This window comes from Eptatretus burgeri, chromosome 2 (genome assembly GCF_056783735.1).
Source record: "Eptatretus burgeri isolate ZD-2024b chromosome 2, Ebu_testis_v1, whole genome shotgun sequence".
Classification (NCBI taxonomy): Eukaryota; Metazoa; Chordata; class Myxini; order Myxiniformes; family Myxinidae; genus Eptatretus; species Eptatretus burgeri.
The window spans coordinates 31,598,159-31,610,658 of NC_140962.1; the positions used below are offsets into that span (position 1 = coordinate 31,598,159).

The following is a 12,500-nucleotide window of genomic DNA, read 5'->3' on the forward strand; positions in this document are numbered from 1 at the left end:
TCAGAATTTCATCTTTAATCTGAATTTCCTCTTTAGTGAGAATTTCCTCTTTTGGAAAGAATGAATTAAGATTTGGAAAAGAGTCCGTGGAGCTTAGATTTGATGCGAGGTAGGCTAGTGGTGTTCCCATAAACTTGTAAGAATCTAAAAACCTAATACGAGTTATAGGTTTTGTGAATATCATTTTTGAAAATGAAATATACTTTTGACTTGTGTTTGTTATAGCAGAAATATTCCCTGGTGTTTTTGAAAGTTCATTTATAAATAGATGTGTATCATAGTTGGCGCTGTTGTGAAGAAAGACTGGAATAAAAGAAGGTAATTTATAATTAAGATTACAACAGGAATGAGCGGGACCTCTATATTTACCAGTAAGATGACAATGGTCTCTAACTTTAAACTCCTTAATTTCCCCCTCACAAATATGACAGATATTGTTCATTCTAAATTCTAATTTTTCTTCTTTGGTTAATTTCATCGGTTCATTTGTTTCTTTCATTAATTTAGTGAGTCTTATACAATCCTTTTCTAATCGTTTTACAAACTCTTGTGAAGCATTTTTTCCACGATAATGTTCAAGTTTGTTATACTTTTCTCCAACAGATGATTTGATATAATAACAAAAACCACAAGGAATATGTTTTTGATATTTATTTGTATATGGTTCTTTTGGATTAGGAGAAGCAGTATTTATCTTTTTAAGGATACATTCAAAATCAGCGTATATCACAAATGGGTGCATGATAGATTTATTATAATCTTCAAAATAAATCTTTTCACCAGGTTTAGGCATTGTAATTACAGCTGATTTATGATTACTACAATATTTTGAATGTTGTTCTAATCGTTCTTTTGTATGAAATGAATTAAGACATCGCTTACAAGGATATATTTTGTTTGCTGTTCTGAATACCTGAGAAGAGATTAATCTTGATAAATTATTGATGTATGTGTAATGTGAATTCTTTCCAACACTAAAATATAAAAGGTCAATGTGTGTTTCTTCATTTTTATAGTTGTTTGAAATTTTTAATATTTGAACTTTGTTTGTATCCGTTAATCCATATACATTAATAGAAAGATTATTCTTTTTCTCAAATTTAGGAATATCTGTTAATGGCATTGGGAATTTAAAATCTTTAATGTCCAAGGTATTCTCATATTTCATATATTGTTTTACTCTTTCTGAATTACATTTTGGTGGATGTAAGTGAGCAAGAACAGACCAGAGAAAACATTTATTATCATTGTTCTTAATATTAACAACTGCCTTCTTTAGTTTTATTTCTTTTGGTAATTCAATATAAGAAGAAGCTTTAAGAGGGTTTGATTTTAGAATGTGTATATCTAAAAAGATGATTTTTTTAATATTGAATCCACTTCCTACCACTGTATTATCAACATCCTCCTCTTGTCTTGATAGTTCTTCATAAACCCCACTATTCAAAAAATCTTGAAATGATGTTATAAAATGAAGATCTGTTCTCATATAAGGAGTTTGTTCTTCATCTTGTCTTTTCATATTCATTTTCACTCCCATATAAAACTTTAAAGTTTTTATTTCTTTTAATGTCTTTTTAATAAATTTTTCAACATCGGGTTTCACTATTTCAATTGATTCAGCTATTGATGATGGACCGGGTTCTCCAAATTGAAAAATCCTTATTTTTATATGCCCTTTAAATGCCTCATCAGTGTTTTTAATATAATAGTCTCCCTTTACTTTAAACTCATTTTTCTTGTGTTTTTGTGATTGAAGATGTTGATTATAACTACTCTTCAAAACATCCTTTGAACAGATATCACAATGTTTTCTTTCCAACTCAAGAGGAGATATTTGATGAAATAGATTAAATGTGTGTTTGTTGGTTCGGAGGTGTTTTCTATAATGTTTATATTCGTGATTACAAACATCGCAGTACGTTGTATTCACCATATTTATAGAATAAAACTTTGCTTAAACTAAAATTTTCTTGATGAAAATTTCGTTTAATTATAGGTGAATCTGTGCTTAAAAACATTTTATCCTCCAACTTTTTCACTTAATAAATACAATGTTTCAAGACACAAAAGACAAGTTTCAATCAATCTCTTCATCTGTTAAAGATACTGAGAAATATGTCAAGGATGTAAAATTGAACAAAGATAAATATAACAACTATTGGATAAAAACTATTATGGTAAATAATATGAGTTCTTCAATTTCCTTCAGTGGAAGGGCTTTTAGTATACCTGGTAGAACATCAATTAAAGTATCTCTAACAAAAGTTTCTCCTCTCCTTCTAGTAATATATTCAAAACTAGAAAAAGCAATGAAACAAGAAAAAGTATCAAAGAACAAAAACCTTATGGATGAAGCTTTAGAAAGAAAAGATAAGACCATCTGTAATATGCAAGGAGAAATTTGTATTTTTTTCAACAACCCTAAAGATGTAAATCTTGATGAAATAAAGGATGTTAATATATCAGGTGAAATGACATTTCGTTCAATAGTAGTTAACGATAATTTTAAAATTACCTTTAATATAAAAAATGTTGTCGTTGAATCTGATAATGAAAAAAGTATATCGATATCGATGGTAATATACAACTGAAAGTATAGATGAATTTCAGTTTAAGTAAAGTTTTACTTTATAAATATGCTAGACTTTCCTGATTCTCCATATGACAAATTTGAGAATTGTCCTGCGTGTGAAAGACAGGGATTAAACACAGAGTCAAAAGCCTATAAACAATGTATATTCTGTGATTATCTTCTAATTAATGATAATAAAAAATATAAAAAGGAAAATAATTCTTTTAGATTTACACCAAAAATGAATTACTTTACAAGATTGATTAGAGAAATGAATGTAAAGTATGAGGATGATAACACACCTTTCCTTACAAGGGAAGAAACTGAACGTATAAGAGAAATGTTCAAAGGATTGTTGTTGTATATTATTCATGGATGTAATTTTCAGGGAAATATCAACACAAGATATTGTATAAATAAAATAATGGATTATCTTGAAATTAAACCTGAACTTAGGATAAAATATAGAGTTTCTAAAAAAGCCAATAATAAATTAAATAACCTGTTTTTCAAATATATAAATGAATGATTTTTTACCTATTTGGGAAAATAAGATAAAATTTAACAACCATAAAAATCTCCCAAATTCATTAAGATGTCTCATAGTTGGTTCAAGTGGATGTGGAAAAACCTGCTTACTTTTAAAAATGCTCCTCACTCCCAACTTTTTAGATTATGATAATTTAATAATTTTCACAAAGTCGAGTTTTCAACCAGAGTATCAACTACTCTCACAAGGTTTTAATGCTGGTCTTCAAAAAGAAGATATAATAGGTTTATTTAAACGTCAAAAAAACCTAAATGATTATAACATTGAAGATATAATTCAACTATTTTGTGATACACAGAGATGTAAAAGAAATCAAATCTTATAACTTGTATTCTTAGTGATAATACGGATGATATACCGTCTCCCCAAGATTTGGATAAATCAAAAAAGAACCTCGTTATCTTTGATGATTGTGTTAATGAGAGAAACCAAACGGTAATGGACAGCTACTACACAAGAGGGAGACATTCTTCTTGTAATTGTATTTATCTTAGTCAATCGTACTTTCAACTTCCTCGTCGTTCCATCAGAAACAATGCTAATACTTTTATTTTATTCAAGTTAAATTCAATAGATATCAATAATTTTTGGAGAGATAATTGTTCTACATTATGTAGTAAAAAGAAATTTGAGGATTATATGAAGCACACGACTGAAAAATATAAATATATTGTTGTGAAACAAGATGAGATATTAAGGGATATATTTTTTGTTTTATAAACAATTACATATATAAATGACAACTATTATTATAAATCTTGTGGGTAAATCTGCTTCTGGAAAAAACTTTCATAAATCAAGGTTCTTGTGTAGTACAAATGAGAATATTGTAAATTTACTTAAAAAACACCCCGTGATACGCATTGTATCAACAACAACTAGAGCAATAAGACCTGGAGAAGTAAAAGGTGAAGATTATCACTATATTTCAGTGGAGGAACATATGCGATTGAGGAATGAAGGACAAATATTTGAGGAGGTTTCTCTTGGTACAACAAAATATTCACATTGTAAGAGTGAGTTAAAGAAACTAAAATCTGGTGGTGTTGGGATATTAGAAACTAATCCAGAAGGAACAGAGACAAATTATTAAATATCTGAGCGGAGTGAAGATTTTATCATTCGGTTTTGATGTTGATGAAGAAACTCAACACAAGCGTATGAAAAGCAGAGATGCAAGGATTAGTGAAGAAGAAATTAAACTTCGCATTAATGTTAATAATGAATTTGATGAAATATTTAAAGAAAAGGATTTATTTGAACACATCTACTTGAATGATGAAGAAAAGGAAAATTTCCCTGTTGATCTTTACAATTCATTAAATGATATTTTACAATAAATAAATGGATACAAAAGAAAGAGCAAGAAGATTTAAGGAACATCAAGAGTTGGTTTCAAAAGTTGTAAAACAACAGGAAGACATAAAGAAGAAACGCAGACAGAAACTAACGGGCGAAGAAGCATTTGAAAAAAACAAGAGAAATTTTTTAAACCACTTTTAAAAACTTCCCAAGAAAAAATGAAAGATGTTTCCACAGTTCCCACAGTAGAATATACTCCTAGAAAGCTTCAAATGTTAAAAGATTTCAGTCAAATGACGGAGGAAGAATTAGAGCATTTAGGAGAATTAGAATATGATGATGAAGGTTTATTTCAACAACTGGAAGAGATTAATCAACCCCCTGATTATATTGTGAATGCTGTTCAAAACAATGAATATTCAGCGGATTCAAAAACCAAAGCAGGACTCATTCCAACAGAACAACCAGCAATATTTCATCTTGTTAAAGAAAAGGTATTGATATTTAATGATGAATTAAAGGTTCTTAAGTTCTGCTCAACCCCTGTTAAACTAACTCCGAGATTAATGTTTCTTCTCACAAAAGATGGAAGACAAGGTTCAACTGTGAGGGATGAATCAAAGTATATTGATAAACCATTGGATATGGAAAATAATGATGATAGAGTATATATTGATTTGCTGAACACTCTAAATTATAAGGTTATTCTTTCTGGTAAAAGTAGGAAGAATGAGAAGGAGAAACACATTATTCAGGCTTTAAGTATCCTTGGTTCAGGTATTAGTTTTCTTCCAAATGACCCATCGCAATTAGTTAATAGACTGTTATTGTTGTTCGGCAGTAAGAAGGCTGGAAATAACAATTGTTTTAATGAAGCATCAGCCATTTTAGACCAGTTGATGAACATGAAAATAATTAATAAATCTCAATATAAAGACATTTTATCTCATATTAAATAAGATGAGAAGCACAATCCTGAGTTTTAATTTCACAACAAGCGACCACACATCTTCATTCCCATACCCACTACAACTTGACACAACAAAAGAATATGAGGCATCTTTATTGTCCATGGAGACTTATAATACCTTATTTAATATAACCGAGAAAAATGACAAGTTTAGTTATAATCCGGGAAGTGGATACAAAACGATAACAGTCTCACCGGAGCATACGAGATTTCTCAAATATCTTCCGAAATTGCTCGTCTTATGAAAGAACAGGGTGATGAACCAAAAATATTGTTATAAACATTCAAAAACATACTTCAAAATCAACGATTAAAGTTAAAAATAACTACAAGGTTGATTTCACAATTGATAATTCATTTAGAGAGTTATTAGGTTTCTCCTCAAAAAAGATTGAAACTAATGGGACGTTTTACAGTGATAATGTCATTCAAATATCCTCAGGAATAAATTCGGTGTTAATTCACTGTGATTTGATTGATGGTGCTTATAATGATGGATTAAAACAAATACAATATTTTCATTCAGCGCATACTCAACCCCAATTGGTTATAAATTCAATATGGAGCCTAAAAATTTGGTTTATCTACCTGTGTCAGGAAAAACCATACACAGAGTAAATTTTAGGATAACCGACCAAGATAATCGTGTGATCTCTTTTAATGGAGAAGTTATATCCATCAGAATTCACCTACGTGAAGTTTTTCAATAAATAAATACGATGGTTATTGTGAGGAAGCACGAGTTGGGAAAATATAAAATAATTACAGGGGATGGGATGTTCCTTTCCCCGTACTACAAGGGTGAAGGTATGTATCTTGGTAGAGGATACTATAAACCTAAGAGACAAAGGGGTGTCGGACATCAATTTAGAGGAGATGGGATAATTGATACTCTCATGGGTATTGGTTCAACTATTCTTAAACATAAAGACCTAATTGGTTCAACTGCTTCTGCTGTGGGAAATGTAGCAGGTGCTGTAAAGAGTATAAAAGATGCTCAGAAAGAATCTCATAAATTACAAGCAATAAAAGAAATTAAGAAAGGTAAAACTCAGTTGTCCCCCAAGAACGACAGAAAATAATTCAAATACTTGGATCAGGGTTTCAAAAGTTTTAACATCTTTTTTCCTAAATAAATACAAGTATGGAAGCAATTGATAGTATCTATGATTTGGATGATACTATTATTATCTCAAACTCCACTAAAAAAGAAGATTACTTCAAGGTAAATGCAATAACTGGAACAGACTGGAATACAAATGGTACAAAAAGTTTTGAAATAAATAATCAACAAACCTATTTGAATCTCTCCGAAAGTTTCTTGTTGTGTAAATTTAAATTCACTAAGGCTGGGAATAACACAAACGCTACACTTGTAAATGATTTCTTCTGGAAAATGTTTGATAGTGTGCGATTGTATATTGGAACACAAGAAGTTGAAGCGGTTGATTATGTCTCTGCTGTATCTGAAATGATGAAATTTACACTCTATACATTCAGTGATAGAATGGGAAAGGGGTCTGTCGAAGGTTTTATTCCTGATATGTCAACGGGAACAAACACAGACCCTGGGTATACTCAAAGGAAAGGAATGTATAATGATGATACAAAAGCAGAAAATAGTTTTACTGTGGCAGTTCCTCTTAAAGGTATATTTGGATTTTGTGATTATGATAAAGTTCTGTATGGTCTTAAAATTAGATTTCAACTACAAAGGAATGATAATGAAAATAGATTGCTTTTTGGTGTTGGTAATGCTTTTGGTGATCAGAATAAATTTGTAATTGAGGAGATGAGTTGGTATATCAGTGAATATACTCCTAATCTTAAAACAGAAGAGATGTTGAATCGAAGACTTAACTCAAAAAAACCACTCAGTGTATCATACCTCAAAAGAAGATGTCAACACGTTAAACTCAATCAAACTACTTACACGTGGAATTTGGGTGTTCTGGAAGGAAAGCCACGATATCTGTGGATGATTTTTAAAAAGCCAGATGGTGATACTGCGACTGATAAGAATAATGCATTGAGTGATAATGCTAAGGTGAAACAACTTCGCGTTTCTCTAGATGGAACATTTTATCCACGAGATAGATTGGAAATTAATTGGGAAAAAAATGATTTTGCTGAAGCATACAAGTCTTACCAAAAGGTGTGTGAAAGTAATGGAAATAAAGAACCTATTTTGGATATGACAGCATTTAAAAGTTTGTATACAATCTATACGTTTGACCTGAGCGCTCAAAAAGAAACTATAAAGTCTAATCGAGTGGATACTTCCCTATACATTGAAAGAGGAGAGAGTGAAGAAGTTGATACATATTGTTTGCTTTTGGAAGAAACAGAATTGCAGATTAATACAGATAATGGTGTGATGATTAGTCTCACATAATTTTTTTGTTAAATAAATGAGTGGCAAAGTACCAACTGGGGTATATGTTAATCAAATCAATCTTCATAAACTATCATCTTGTGTTCAAAATCAAAAGCCTTGTACGATTAACGTTAATACAATTCAGAGAAAAGGAGCAGTAAGAATTGATGTTTTGCTCACAAGAGAACAGGTTAAAATCTTGAATGACACTGGCTCACTTAAAATTAAAATGACAAAACCAATGTTAAAAAAATATTCAATAAGAGAGACGAGTGGAGGATTTCTCCCATTTCTAATTCCTTTATTTGCTGGTTTAAGTGCGGTTGGAGCATTGACGGGTGGTATTTCAACAGCGGTCAAAACTGCCAACGAAAGGAAGGCTCAACTCCAGGCTCAAAAAGAATTGGAAAGACATAACAAAGAGTTGGAGAAACAAATTAGTGGAAGTGGTGTAATTGTAGATTTTGCTGAAAAACTTGAAGGTCTGCCTGATAAAGCGAGATTGTTAGTTGGAGATATGCTTTCTTCTATAGCACAAGCAGGTGTAAAATTAACGAAAAGAGGTAATGGATTATATCTTTCTAATAAATAAATGAGCATTGATGAGTGGTTGAAAGAATTTGGAAAGAATACAACATCAAATTTACAACTTGCCAAATATTGTAAGAAATTAAAAATTCATAATGTGGTTATTTGTATGAGAGATGAATTAACAAATGTGTCGAAACATACAAAGAATATTATTATGAACTTAGAAGATAATGATGGGAACGGTTCTCATTGGGTTTGTATTTTTAATAGTCAAGACAAATATTATTTTGATAGTTTTGGTCTTCCACCACCTGTTGAAGTCATAAAATTCTTACAGAATGGTGTTTATCAAACATTTCAAGTCCAAGAATTAAATTCCAAGTGTTGTGGTCAATTATGTCTATATGTGTTATTTCAACTCAACAAAAATAAAAAATTTTATGATATTATTTTTAATCTAATATAAATGACTTATGTTGGTAAAGATGGTTCTATCTTTGGTGTATCTCAAGAACTGGATATTGATTTATCAAATTATTATACAAAGGCACAGGCTGAACGATATAAATATAATATAAACAAAAATATTAACATGAAAAATGCTTATAAATTAAAAAATTATCCAAGCCCGACTGACGCGAATGACTTGGTGAGATTAAGCGATTTATCACAATATATATACTTAAATAAAACGGCTGTGTATTCTAAAGATACAGAAGTGTTGATATTATCTCCAGGTCATACAGAATTCACAGTTCGAATTAAAATAAATTTTTATAAAGAAGGGCGTATCGTTTGTATGAGAATAGAACAATGGGGTATGATATGAATGATTTAGGGTATAATTGGTCATTTAAAATTAACCTCGAAGACCTGGAACAATTAAATCAGTCTCGTAAGGAAGAATATTATCCACTTGGTATCGAGAATGAGTTTTGTGGAGCCACGATTAGTAAACAACAAATAAAAGAATTTAATAAGGGTAAATATAATAATGGTTTTGCTCTTATTTGTCTCATGAAAACAGAAAAAACAGGATTATATATAATAAGTAAGGAAATACAAAATGATTTAACTATGGGAAGATGGGGGAGGTGTTTCGTGCCATAATATTATTCTAACATATATTTCTAATACATAAATGACAGCAAGAAGGCTTCAAGAAAATTATCATTTCTGTGTTCAAGCATACCTTCAAGAAAAGGGTATTCGGTATTTTAATAAATATGTTCTACAACATAAGAATGAGGTATTTTCAATAAAAAGATTGGCATTATGCTGATGTTGATAAACCAACAACTTTAGATTTAATTAGAATGTTAAATAATGAAAAAATTATAAGGTTAAGAAAAGGTAAGGCTCTTTTAGAAATTCAAAAGAAATTTTATTGGTATCCTGTTGTAAAAAAATTATTTTGGATACAGGAATAACAAGAAATCCTGATGAATATATGTATAATATTCTATGGGGTGTAAACGATTCAAGTATAGTAAGGGATGAGGAAGGAGTTGAAGAAGAGAGGGAAGAGGAGGAAAAGGAGGAGGAGGAGAGAGAGAAGGAGGAAAGAGAGAAGAGAGAGAGGGAGGAAAGAGAGAGAATGAATAAATATCAAAATATGGAAACCAGTGAGATTCAAAAAGAATAGAGGTATTAAAGAAATTAACTTATCTCACCAGGGAGGAATACAAAGAATTAAAAAGTCTATTTGCAATACTTTCGACAAGACTATCGACATCGAGAAGACATGTATTTTAATTCAAGTTTTTCTTAAATAAATGGAGGAGAGAGTGAAGGCATTTCTAAGGATTCTTTATGTTTTAAAAATTAAGATTCAAATGTGCATGTTGGAAACTAAAAAGGTTTTTGCACTCTGCAGAAATTTTTCTCATAAATAAATGAGTTATTGTCTCAAATGTAAAAAGAAAACTAATACTAAAAATATTTCATATATTAAAAGTAAAAATAACAGGGTTATACAAAAAGGTATATGTTCGGTGTGTGGTTCAAAAAAATCAATTTATCTCCAAACACAAACTCGGAGGAGATATACAAAAGTTTTTATCAGGAAGTAAATTTACAACTACTGGAATACCAGGGAATTACATCTTCCAGGGTATTCTTTCTGTGGTCCAGGCACAAACTTGGATAAAAGATTAGATGAGGCAGACAATCCTAAATCCTGGAGTAAACCAATCAATAGAGTTGATGAAGTGTGCATGAGACACGATATTGATTATGGGAATACCACAACGTTGGAAGAAAAGCATGAAGCCGATAGAGAAATGTTATATAATTTGTCTCTGATACAAAATCCAACCTTGAGAGAAAAAGTTGATAGGTTCATCGTGAAGAAGATGATTAGTGCTAAATTGAAACTTGGACTTGGAAATTCAAAAAACTTATAGGCTCTAATGATGCCATTAAGACTGAAGAGCAATTAGCTGATGAATTACATAAACCAATATTCACAAAGTTTCAGAGAAGGAAAGTTTATTCCAAGGAAGTTGATTATATCTGGTCTGCTGATTTGATTGAACTCAATAATGATAAGGGGTACAAGTATGCTTTAACCGTTATTGATTTGAGGAGTAGATATGCGTGGGTTGTCCCTTTAAAAACAAAACAGGTAATACTCTTGTGTTAGCTTTTCAACAGATATTTAATAAAAGTAAGAGAAAACCTAAGAAATTGTGGACTGATGAGGGTAGAGAGTTTTATAACAAGACATTTATGAATTTTTTAAAAAATAACAGTATTACATTATACAGTACCTTTAATGAAGGGAAGGCAGTTGTTGTTGAACGTTTTAATCGTACCTTAAAAAAGAGAGACTATATAAAAAATTCACACAACTCGGTTCACAACAATGGTTATCTTTTATTCAGGATATTGTGGATAAGTATAATGACACGATTCACACGTCAACGAATATGAAGCCATCAGAAACATTTACAAAATTAAAATATGAAAAAGAGATTAATGTCAGAAAACCTAAGTTCAAAGTTGGTGATATCGTAAGAATATATAGGTGGAAATCTCATTTTGAAAAGGGTTTTACTGAACGATGGACGAAAGAACTTTTTAAAATTGTTGATGTAATAGATACAGTTCCTTGGACTTATAAAATATATGATTTGGAAGGGAAGAGATTTTAGGTTCATTTTATTCACAGGAATTACAAAAGACAAAACTAAGCAGATAATACACCTTTGTGGACACTCGAGGGCCAAGTCCGAGGTGTATAACAGTATATAATGTGTGTCAAGGGGGACGTTCTTAGATCTGTGAACCCCAAACACAGAATCCTCAACTGAATAGTCAAGGCTTAACTTTTGTTTGTGTGTGTGTGTGCAATGGGAGCAATAGGTTGGCGCTTCACTCCCTCCTACTATACACCGTTGTGGACACTCGAGGGCCAAGTCCGAGGTGTATAACAGTATATAATGTGTGTCAAGGGGACGTTCTTAGATCTGTGAACCCCAAACACAGAATCCTCAACTGAATAGTCAAGGCTTAACTTTTGTTTGTTGATGTGTATGTGTGTGTGTCCCAACCCTCACATTCAAAATCTCAACCCCAACCCTCACATTCAAAATCTCAACCCCAACTCAATCCTCGCCCAACACAATGTCTTTTTCAAAATGAGATTTCCACCTATATATATATATTTACGTTTTTTTTTTCTTCTTCCAATTCTGTCTTTTAAGGCTTTCAGGTTTGATGACGTAGAAAGAGGGAGTAAGGCTGCACTTTCTTCCCAGAACGAACAATGTATATTTTTTTGTTTTTTTTTCTCTTCTTCCAATTCTGTCTTTTAAGGCTTTCAGGTTTGATGACGTAGAAAGAGGGAGTAAGCCTGCACTTTCTTCCCAGAACGAACAATGTATATTTTTTGTTTTTTTTTCTCTTCTTCCAATTCTGTCTTTTAAGGCTTTCAGGTTTGATGACGTAGAAAGAGGGAGTAAGCCTGCACTTTCTTCCCAGAACTTTCTTGATCTTGCTCCCATCAAGCACCATCCGACAAAGAACTACATCGATAGGTTTAGATCCCAAAGAGTGATAGCAACTCCAAAAGTCTCCAAAATATAAATAAATAAAATAATAATAATAATAAATAAATAAATAAATAAATAAAAGCCCCCAAAAAAGTTTCAAGTGTCCAACATAAACCCAACTTTCCAAGTCTTCAAGGTAT

The 12,500-nt window shown here is 31.1% G+C and overlaps 1 protein-coding gene and 1 long non-coding RNA gene across 4 annotated transcripts in view; one reads left to right on the forward strand and one right to left on the reverse strand.

The window, feature by feature from the left end:
• The window catches only part of ANKZF1 (ankyrin repeat and zinc finger peptidyl tRNA hydrolase 1), a 107,140-nt gene that overhangs the window by 61,352 nt on the left and 33,288 nt on the right, over window positions 1–12,500 (forward strand). The gene's annotated exons all lie outside the window — the stretch shown is intronic.
• Window positions 11,169–12,500, reverse strand: part of LOC147031740 (uncharacterized) — a 3,435-nt gene continuing 2,103 nt past the window's right edge. The window contains exon 2 of the long non-coding RNA XR_015054061.1: window positions 11,169–12,500. This exon is cut by the window's right edge and continues 770 nt beyond it. This is a non-coding gene — a long non-coding RNA (uncharacterized LOC147031740).